Source organism: Penaeus vannamei, chromosome 18, assembly GCF_042767895.1.
Source record: "Penaeus vannamei isolate JL-2024 chromosome 18, ASM4276789v1, whole genome shotgun sequence".
In the NCBI taxonomy this organism is placed as follows: domain Eukaryota; kingdom Metazoa; phylum Arthropoda; class Malacostraca; order Decapoda; family Penaeidae; genus Penaeus; species Penaeus vannamei.
The window spans coordinates 19,264,039-19,276,033 of record NC_091566.1 but is presented as its reverse complement, the minus strand read 5'-3'; the positions used below and the strand labels follow the sequence as shown (position 1 = coordinate 19,276,033).

At 32.8% G+C, this 11,995-nt stretch overlaps 1 protein-coding gene across 5 annotated transcripts in view; it reads right to left on the bottom strand.

Annotated features, from left to right (window-relative positions):
- Positions 1-7,379: 7,379 nt before the first annotated feature.
- LOC113808814 (START domain-containing protein 10) overlaps positions 7,380-11,995 on the bottom strand; it is a 32,535-nt gene continuing 27,919 nt past the window's right edge. For all 5 annotated transcript variants that reach the window (XM_070132958.1, XM_027360303.2, XM_070132960.1 and 2 more), the window contains one exon: positions 7,380-11,995. This exon is cut by the window's right edge and continues 799 nt beyond it. The gene's annotated coding sequence lies outside the window, so the exon portion shown is untranslated.

Sequence of the window (11,995 nt, the reverse complement as noted above, 5' to 3'; positions counted from 1 at the left end):
TACCCACTGAAAAGTCTATACTTGCGTTAACAATTGCAATGTTGAAAAGACAAAATAAAATACAAAACTAAAATCCGCGCTAAAAAATCATCTAATACGTATCCTATTTACCTTTTAAAATTACTACATTTATTTCTATGATTTATTTTCTTGGTGCAATGAGTTACTCTTTTGACTTTCTCGCCAGTTCGTTTGTTATTATGCGAAGAAAATTGAAACTAGAACTTATCATTATGAAAAAAGCATGCAAAGGCGATCAATTGCGTTTAAAATCAGACGGAATTGAGATAGCACTTCATTACTTCCTTTATCAGAATACTATTTATCTTTCGCTTTCAATTAGTTTCTGGATTTAAGCGAAAAAAACACATTAATTATAGTCGATCCTTAACAATAAGACGGAATTGATAACATTGATTTATAATGGGGATGACAAATTAATAAACAAAAGGTAAAATACAAATGGTGCTAATTCTAAATCTTTTGCTACTACAACTACACTGCTATTACTACGACGGCGACGGCGATAATGCCTACTGCTACTACTCCTACAACTGTTGCTACTACAACTACTACTACTGCAGTTACTACTACTAGTGCCACTACACTACTACTACCACTATTACTACTACTACTACTAAACCTTTTTCATAGACAAGTGTTTCCAAACCTTTTTGTGTAGGAACATTTAAGCCTTCACTTTGTATTAACTACAAAAAAAAAAAACATAATGGATGATGTACCTACTGGCCTACGTTTCATTTTGGGCTCTTTCGTAGTCCATTCGATGTAAGGAGGTACCGTAGCGTAAGATTTAATAATCAAGTTCCTTCGGAGCACAATATTACAGCTTGGTAGCGAGAGAAGGATATGCTGCATCTCATTCAAGCTTCCAATTGCTCCTTGGTTTGCTGTTCTTCATATAAGAACTTTAGCGTGGCTTGCGTAGAAAGATGCGCTCACGGTCACTGTATTCCTCCCAAAGCTGAAAAAAAAATCATGGTGTGAAAGTGTGCTTTGCATGTTTTTGATTCTTTCCGAACTACGCTCTAGGTTTTCTACATTTTCATTTTGCTTACGAGCTCCTGTCTGATGATGCGAATCCATAGGTTTGAAGATTTTTGATGTGAAGATTGGCCTCTGCCCAAGTACCTAGAATTCTTAGTAGCTTGGGTCAACTGTTGCCCCATTTGATAGGTCCTCGTTCATTTTTCCTTTTTTCGGTTGATACAGCTTTAACTTCATCATGGAGAAAGAAATTCTCCGTTCTTGTACTTTGCGCGGCCATCATGAAAATAATATCCACATAACCTTTTAATACACGTTTTACTAGCCTTCTAAACGGAGAGTTTATGGCCCTTGGGTTTGATACACCTGTTTTCTGTGCTGCTTCTACCTACAACATTTACTTGTCCATCTTGTCTTGCTTAGCGATCTTATCATAGCAGTGAGATGTCATACTTGAAATTAGCTTTAGCGAGTATTGATATTCGAGTTTACGATGACAATTCATCATAGGCGTGGAGGTAGGTAGTCTCGGGAGGTGATGGGTGTTATACTCCAGATTCTTCTGCAGAGCTGGGATGAATGTATCCTTTGAAGCAACTCCAGGGTTATGAGATAGCCGTCGATGTCTGATTCCGTGGATGAAATATGTAAAAGGCGTATGGAGATTTGTTGTAGTTTCGAAAAGCTATTAGCGTTTACCCACTTCTGTATTTTGTATTTGATGTACTCGAATTTGGAGTCTAGGGACTGGTTTTCGATGGCGCTGACCAGCAGCTGCAAATATTTTAAAACATGATTGTAGTGCTTTGGCTTTGCAATAAGATTTTTTCCCACTTACGGTAGATCATATATAAGTCTTCATATTTCTTGTAGTTGTCAGATAATAGGTGAATGGTATTTGTTCAAAGTTAATGTTGTCATAAGCGATTTTCTCCTGTAGAAATAATTCTCAGTGGATACATTTCCAAGGCAACTGGTGCCTATAAAGTTTACGCGGGCTTTATTCCCATTTTTTGGTATTACCTACGTTGGAATATTATGTCGTTATACAGGATAAAACAGCATGGACCCAGCAACGCTACTTCACATTTTTCCAATCCAAGTATCTGCCAGAACGAATATTTAAACAACTCGCACAAGGGTATAGAACTCGTCGTCGATGATCATTCTCAGCCCTTTTAAAGATTCATATTGCACAGCAGCTCAATTTCTTATAGAGAGGTATAAGTAACAGAATAGAAGGGGACGGGACCCAACTATTGCCCCTGCCTCCCCCCCCCCCCCACATACACACACTCCTCAACATTCGAGGACATTCCCTGTAAACAGACAAACTGCATTTCCTTACCCAACTTGAGAATACTGACCCCCTGCAACTGACGGGGAAGCTACAACTTTCTTTCAAGATGAAATGAGTATTATGTCAAATATTATCTAAATAAAAATGTAACATTTCGATTTAGAAATTAATGAGTTATCTCTTTAAAACTGCTAAATTGCATAAGCTTTGGGGGCTTCGCCCCCTGTTCCCCCACCGAGGCACTGCCCCAAGACCCCGCCAGTGGTCTTAGGGCAGGGCACCCGGCTATTATTTGGGAGAGCTACTCCCCCCTTCAAAATACCTTCCTATGCCTATGAGTTGATGTTAGTGCATTCGATTTATAGACGGAAGACGTTTTCCTGGCAAACTTGGTATTGTATACATCGTTTAGCTTATTCTTGTTAAGCACTGTTTTGAATAGGAATAGTAATGTAAATGAAAATAATGCTGCTGCTGATGGTGAAATGATAATATTAATAATAATAAAGGTGATAATAATGATAATGATGATGGTGATAATAATGATAATATTGATAACATTATTATGATAGTATGGTAATGATATTAGTGATGATAGTAATGAATATGATCATACTAATAACAATAATGATCAATGATAATAATTCTATTAGATGATGATAATAAAAAAAAATCATTAATATTATATATTACTAAAAGCAAGTCGAAAACAATCGAGATAGCCTACCCCTACAAAAGGAAGGCTGAAGTTACGAATTATAATTGAAAATGTGTCTCGGTTTCACTACCTAGTATACAGTTCGAAGTGCCTGCGGTAATCTTGATCCTCTGTAGGCTTAGTAATGTCAAGTGTAACAGTGTCAGTCAGAGTCAGCAACTGCATTATACGTTCAAGTAACTTTTTTTCTTTATTTCCTTTGTTAGAATCTTGTTTTTCTTACCATGTCATAGGCATTTATACTTGTTTTCAAGCGGTCTCTGAGAAAATATCTATCAATTTCCTTTATATTCACATTACTAGAACTATGATATTTGGTCACTGTAACAGGAAGGTCATTATGTTTATCATTATAACCTTGATTATGGGTATTTATTGCAAGGGTGTCATTATATTGTTATATATGGTAGTAGTGTATATTTTTAATAATATATTCTGCTTATATATATATATATATATATATATATATATATATATATACATATACATATACATTCATAAATATATATATATATATATATGTATATATATATGTATATATATATATATATATATATATATATATATATATATATATATATATATATATGCATGTGTGTATACATATGTGTTTAAGTATATATGTGTGTGTATACTGTATATATATATATAGGTATGTATGTATGTACACATTTCTGTATGTATATATATAACATATACATATAAACACACATACACGCGCGCTTAGTACTTAGTGTAATAATATCCTCATTAACATCATCAAAGTTACTAATATTGCACGATACAGTGTAGCATCAACTTTGAACTTCCCATTTTCTTCCAGTTTTAAAACGGGCAGAGGTGCTCCGCGCGCTCATCAGCCAGGTGCAGTTGCTTATATATGACTCCGCCCCCATAAATAGGGGCGGAGTCATAGGAAACTGTAGTACTACACCTCTTGGCGCCGGAAAAAAGACCTAGTATCATGTAACCATATGCCATTGTGAGAAGGAATCCATACTGATCGTATATGGCATCTCCACTAATAGTAATTATATTAGTGACATTGAGAACTACAGTGCCATTGATGACAATAAAGGGATTGTGTACCTTTGGGAAAACATACCGACTTAGCATCGTTTGCAGGGCTTCCGCCAAGACAGAACAATAGTGTGTGTGGGAGGGATGTCAATAAGACCGTTAATCCCTTTAGAGGTAAATTGCAGATATTTAGTCATGAACGAGGACAAAATAAGAATATCATATACTTATGCAAACGATGGGTAGGAACGGGTAATGAGTAAGATGACTGTACTTCCTAACTACCATGAAGGGGCTTTTGCAGGTCATGATGAATGACTTTGGCGATTGAACTGCAGGTGATCTGCAATCATCTTAGGAATATCTGCAGGATAAATAACAAACAAGATTCTGCCTGTCCATTCAGAATCACATGATGCAGGTCAAATACAGATTCTAATACAAAAAGGTAGAAAAAATGTTTGCTTATTTACATGATATGAAGTTGGCGTGTGAAATAAAATCATGTCTATTTTGTATTTACACTTGAGACAAAGACTGTTTATGCGAATGCCATATTTGATAGAACACCTTCTTAGCTCTGTCCCCTGAGCTTTGTTGTATAATAATGTAATACAAAGTTTTTCGTCTATACTAAAAGTTTTGCTTCTTAAATATGGGCACCTCTAATCGTTCGCTGTAAGACTACAAAATATTAAGTTACTGCAAAATATTTATTACATAACATGCTGGTAATCATTATAAATGGATTTTTTTCTTTATCAGTGGATTTATGTTACACTTTATCAGTATCGTTTCGAATGGCAAATCCACTTTCACTGTATTTAAATTAACTCTAGGTTCGCGGGATTGGTATGTTGTGTTTCTGAATAGCGTCAGTCATGTAACAGTGATTGTGTTTATCTTCATTGTCAGAGTAGAATTTATAGCTGATTAACAGATAAAATCTACTGTTAAGAGCTTTTCACTGTTTTATTTGGTAATTATGTGAATATAAGCAACAATATTCATTATCAAAGGATTGTAGTAACAGCAATATGAATTACAGTGGTAATAATGCGAGTAATAACAATGCCAACAACAAAAAACAAAACATGGTGACAGTGAAACTAAAGACAGCAATAATGACAATAACAAGTACAATACTTGTTGATCTTTGTCGCTATAAATCAAGTGACGTGAAGTTATAGCGGGAACTCTCCGTCAAATATCTATATGTGAATTTAAACTGAAATGTTCTGCGTATATACTTTGTACAGTGAAACAAAAGACGAATGGGAAATGTTGCGTTATTATATCCAAAATTAAAAGTGTAATCGACTCCATCCTTTTCACCATGTGAATGAATTTCACCGACTTAAAATGCAATAATTAATACAAAAAAAAATATACTGATGATAGCAGTAACACTGACAATGATCATACTAAGGGTAATAAGACAAAATTATTAAAGATGATGATAAAGTCATGTAACTCGAAATATAACATTGTCGACGTTATCGGTGTAAATGGAGGTTAATGATTCATTCTTACCTTAAATTATGAATGTTTTGTATCCAGTTTCTAGGAATATGATCTGATAAGGAATGGCAATAAAGTACATTACAAACAGAATCCTGTTAAAGCAGTGTACCCTAACTTTTACACCTTGGAGGAAGGATCCCATATATATAGTACAATGTATAATATACATGGTACTGAATGTCACGTTATGTTAGTGTCTGGAAAGTGAATGAATTATGAATTATGAATGTCATTTTGTAATAATTAATTTAGTTTTATCACGAAACCCTTAGTGATGGTCGGCGGAACCGCGGAATCACTGATAGAATAAAACTCGTGTGTGTGTGTGTGTGTGTGTGTGTGTGTGTGTGTGTGTGTGTGTGTGTGTGTGTGTGTGTGTGTGTGTGTGTGTGTGTGTGTGTGTGTGTGTGTGTGTGTGTGTGTGTGTGTGTGTGTGTGTGTGTTATCGTTATATATTTTTTCAAACTTTTTTATACATGTTCATTACAAAAGGATGAATAGTTGAAAATATCAAAATGGAGGAAAATAAGCATATCGTTTTTTGGTCTCGCTGTTATCACCTTCACTTTTATTATATGAAGCTATACTACAGTATCTTCACATACGAATCCTCATGTTATCACAACGATTTTTGCATTATGGAGAGAGATAAAGCCCATTTTTCTGTTTCTTAATCAGTTGCGTTTAGTGCTGTGTAATCTCTATGTTTTATGTGGTGATTTATTTATAAAAAATATAAAGTGTTCATGTGTTTTGTTGAGTAGAAAAAGGGGAAAAACTGACAGGTATGTCATCCCTACATCCACAAGCAAAGTGTCTTCAGATAGTTGGCTCCGTAAGTTCACATGCAATGAACACACGCATACACATCCTGCGCACGCAAACTCATATACAGTCTGTATGTGAGGTTTTTGTCTTTCGCAGTGTGGCCTTAAACTGATTCCACAAAAATAGTCCATACTGTGAAAGATTCCTGCCGATGGCATATATTTCCTTTTAAACCATTCTATAACAGGTGACGTCTGATACTATGCATATAATTCTGCAAAGATCACCAGTAGATTTTTATATTCATTATTATCAATTTCGTGTTCAACCATAAAAGTTTGAGATCAGAAATCATGAAGACTTTCAATTTCATGACCTACTATTGTGATTCATGGCAAGAAATTACTTGCTTGTAAATGTAATGGAGAGTGTATTTCTTATTTCCAAGATGAAAGCTTCAATGCTATTATGTGTTTATTATGTGTTTGATACTGCATGAATTGCATTTATTAATCTGTTCTCAATAACTTAAAATCCATCTCAACCATTAATATGACATTCAACTCAAAATCTACTATCTGTGACCCAGTGACGTTAAGCATCAAGTGACTACTATCGTTTTATTATAGTATCCATTATGGTTGTCTCTGAATGGATATACACACTTGTGTACATTTATGTAATAATATTTAAACTTTTTTCATGCTTATTCAGTTACATATAATCACCCCTTTCTCAAATGAGATCTTTGACACATCTGACCCCATAAATTAAAATCTTTGGAAAAAGACTATATAAGTAAAAGGTAAATGAGATTTTCTCTATGTATCATTTTGTCACAGGAACAGGAGTACACAGGAATATATTGAAAGGTGTGAATGGAAAAAGACACAAATATTTCTATTATGCATGATAGTTTTCAATGCTTTTAATAGCTTGCAGGTATCTGGGAAACATGGAAAGAAAATATAAATAGAAAGGAGGAAAATCAAGGAAAACACAAGTTTTTTTCAGACAGATTTATTGTTTATCAACCCATTATTTCTGCCAGGTCATGAACACATTATCAGAGAAAAATAAGTGACTATGACAAATAATTTCTCCTCCAACATAAAACCCAAGACTTAAAACCCAGATAACTCACCAAACATGAACTTCATTATGTTCCCCAGTACAAGAGACTGTAAGCTTCCTGAAGTAAGATTTTTTTTATGTAGATCTAAGTCATAAAATGAAGTATAGGTAATGTCAGTAGACAGAAATGGAATACAAATATTACTTACATTTACAACACAACCTACAAGAACATAATAACATCTACCACTGAACACCTCTTTATATCAAAGGGTTGTATTTCTCTAAGACATATTAAACTGATACAATTAGAAAAGAAAATTTGATCAGAAAAAAATACTAACACAAAAAGCTGTCTCTTAGTCACCAAAGATAATGTTAATAGATAAGCTCTGATTTGTTCTCCACAGTACTTCGAGTCAGAATGGGCATTACAGCAGCCTCTGTATAATTATGCTGAGTACTAAGAGAATAAGTATTCAAGTAATATGAATAAAGTATGTTGTTGAAAGCAGATTTAGCTAAAGAATTATGATGTATATAGTTATTTGACGAAGTTATTAAAGTTATATATTTAAAATGTAAGGCCAGCTCACAGCCTGCTGTACTCAGTGGTTAATCTGCTTATCTATGAATATAATGCTAAGGTCTTCAAAATAACCTTGAATTTTTAAAACATCTGTGTACAGCACAGGCAATGATAACATGCCCTGGCACTGCTGCTCTGGTTGAAAAAAGGCAGCTAGGAAACAGGTACTGACAAGGAAAGCCCTTCAATTTTGTTTGTTCTTTTTATACATGAGTAAATGACCAGGAAGAAGAGTTTTACTATGGAAAAAAGTGAATGGCCAATGCATACTCAGAATACATATACATGTTTTTTTTCCTTTTTGAAAGAAGCCCTTGTTATAGATATTGTACTCTGCATGTAGCAGTGTTTAACAAACCATTTGTCTTCATTAACATTTAGAACTGTAAGTAAAAGCTTTGGCTATGTTCCATGTTAAAAAAGAAAAAGGCTGCTCTTCAATGAAAATTTTAACAAAGGTACCTATTATCTAAAACACATTAAACTTGAAACTACTAGCTGTTACTCTCACCTTCCTAAAAGATTAATAAAAGGAGCAAAAACAACAATCTAAATAACAAGCCCTGATCTACACCCAGTTATAATCTAGCTTTCTATTTGTCATCTAAATTCTTTTTTTATAAATGAAGCCTTGAAAAATGACAGGTTTGTCTTTATTTCACATTTGAAATATATTCTGTACTGTATATTAGCAATATTTCACTTTAATATTTCAAGTATCTGAATATTCTTGATGAAAAAATACTCTCAGAGCATAACTCGCATAAGTGATATCAGTCTTTGAGGTCACTGTTTTAACTGATCCTAGATTTTTTTCCCCCATCCTTTCAATATAGTATGTAGTCTTAATAGCACATTACCTTTCTAAATACAATATTATACTGGTGTAACATGAAGTCTTTTTTTTTAATTAGACCTATACACTCATAGCAAAAGAACTTTACTGTATACACATACAAGAATTATAGGACTCTCAGTTTACTTGTTTCTTCTTTCTTCAGTGAAATACTAGATAGTGCCCTTGAGGCATGACTAGTTTACCAGGATTTCATCAAAAAGTCTAACTCCGTAGCTTGAAACAATCAGTTTTTATCTTACTGGTATCCTGTTCCTATTCTTACACAATTTACCCATAAGAATAACTTCAACTGCAGGTGAAAAATTATTTGGTACTGTTAGCACTTTCGCATAATTGTACTATCCTGTACAATACTCACAACAATCTTCAAAATACGTTATTTGAATGTACATTCTTTTATATTTGGTACATTTATTAAATAAAATGATACGGAGTGTAAATCTTACCCATACCAAGAGGTGCTCTGAGAATAAGGTCTTTTTATCAACAAATACACAGTGGTGTTGTCTTCTTTAGCTCAAAATTACAACGCAAGACCTTTAACTTTTATACCACACTATAATGATATTGATCACTTTTCTCTAATGTGTACATCTGTTACTTTTATGACAATGTCAGGAAAGGTTTAACCAACATAACATACAAAACATGATGACCAACCAGGTCTTCCTGAATCTGACATCCACAGCTTCCACAGTTCACTATCACACATGGACCATCATCACAATAGCATAGAAGCACCAACTATTTTCAAAAGTGACCAGATTCCATCCTTGCCCTCTAAGAGTATTCATTACAGATCATTTGATGATGATACTTCTCATGTGAAAAGTAAGGCACAATATTTCGAGACATTACTCTATAAAAGCAAGCCAGACAACTTCAGAGGCTAGGTATGGTATTGAGATAAAAAATCCTTACATCTCATTCTTACCCCAGTATTTATCATACAGTTAATAACAAAATATGAAAGATATTGTTGCAAATTGACATTACATCACTGAGGGTTACCATCATCAATATGCTTATATTGAACATATCATAGAATACTGAAAATCATTTGAATGACATCTTACATTCTTAAAACTGCAACTACACAATGTGCACAATAAAGTCAGTGATACCTGTGCTTTTAATGATTTTTTTAAATAGAACATACAAAATTTCATTATACTGGAACAGTAACTCACCACTTGTATAATGCAAGAACTTTTAACTGGAATAAACAATTTTAACAAAATCAATTTTGTATTTATTTACAAGCAACTATACAAGCAGATAATGAATATAATAACAATATTTTAAGAATGAACAACAATGAAAATGGTGATAATACTGATAATATTTAAAAAAATAAACAAGGTAAATGGTGGAAATATTGAAAAAGAAAAAAATATTGTCCTTATCATCACAAAAAACAACTTGGCAACAGCTTTAACTAGTGAAAATAATGGTCAATTTTTAATAAAATGTAAGCACCAATACATACAACAACAATAACAATAATAATAAAAATAATAATTTAAAAAATCATAACTTTAGTAGTATGTCAATAAAATTAAATCACACTGACTATCAGTAATCAACCATAAAGCTTTCAGATATGTGTTAGATTAAATTGCATACCATATTAATTTTTTTTTAAATAATATTACATATTATAATTTTCACAGCACTTGATCCAGGTCCTTTTTAGATCTAATAGATTGGACAATGATGTAATTTAAACCTGTATATAAAATTCATCTCTACATTTTTTCCCCTTTACTTGACAGTAAAAAAAAATATATATATGCTTAAATCATCTACATTGCCAAAAGCAAAGAAATATATCCATAAATTGGTAAGTATAATCAATCATGAAAAAGAAATGCCTGTTTATTGGTAAAATTGCCTTCCATATCTTTCTATCATGTTGGACTAAAATCTTGCAACCTTACATTCTTTTCCAAACACTCCATGACTTCATGGCCATGCAACAAATTTCTTTGCAAAACATGCTATGTGCACAAACATTTATAATATTGAATTCTCAATAACATAATGCCATGTAATTTCCGACCAATACCTATAACTTACTTTCTCAAAATTTCTAACAGTATACACTGAGCAAATGTGTGTGGTATCAAAAAGCAGATATGTTATAGCCCTTCAAATTATAACTTGGAAAAAGAGAAAAAAAGTACAATATTTTGCATAGACAAACAATGAAAAATTGAGACAAAAATATTAGATTCCTCTGACAGAAATATTTTTTATCTATTCAACTTTAACAAACAACAATCCTATCTTTCAACCTTATAACCAATAACAAAATCATGTCATGAAAACCACAACAAATGGATAATTTTAGAATAAAAAAATAAAGGAAATTACATTCTTAGAAGTTTAATACTGTAAGTTCGTAAATGATAAAGATAATGATACGACTTTTGGTCCAAACTGAAAGTAAAGATCTCAAAGAAATATATCACTAAATCACAAGTTTAAAAATTAAACCTATTATTTGGTAAAACACTACTGGGTCTTGGGGGAAATCCCAGCATAAAACTCTTTGCATAAAAAAAATAAACAAAGTGGGCAGATCTCAGAGGACATATAGCCTCACCTCCCCTTATGAGCTAAGAATAGTCAGAGTTTTACTTGCTTGCCATAACAGATAGGCCCAAACTCCAACACTAGATCAGTCCTCCGGCACCTTAGCCTACTGAACCATTAAGCACATCATTAAAATAACACCAATACTGAAAATATTTTGGTATTAAAAATGAAATCAAGATATTAATTAGAAAGTGATCTATAAATACAATTTCTTTTGCATAGAACAAACAAGATTACTATGGGAAAGTAATAGTACATATATATCTTACAACATGATATTACGACAGAAATAAGCAATGTTTTAATAAGATTTGGTAAAAACAGACATAAATATTAGTCTAAACCCAAAACAAATAAACACAATGAAACTGCTTGATCAGATTTAAAAATTTAAATGAAACTATCATTAAGCAAAGGAAACAAGCAAAAACAGAAAGGAGAGGAAACGAGTTGAAACAAAAAGGAAACAGAGATAAGACTGAAAGAGATATGAAGAGAAAAGAAGACAGAAGAGAGAAAATAGAGAATAAAATG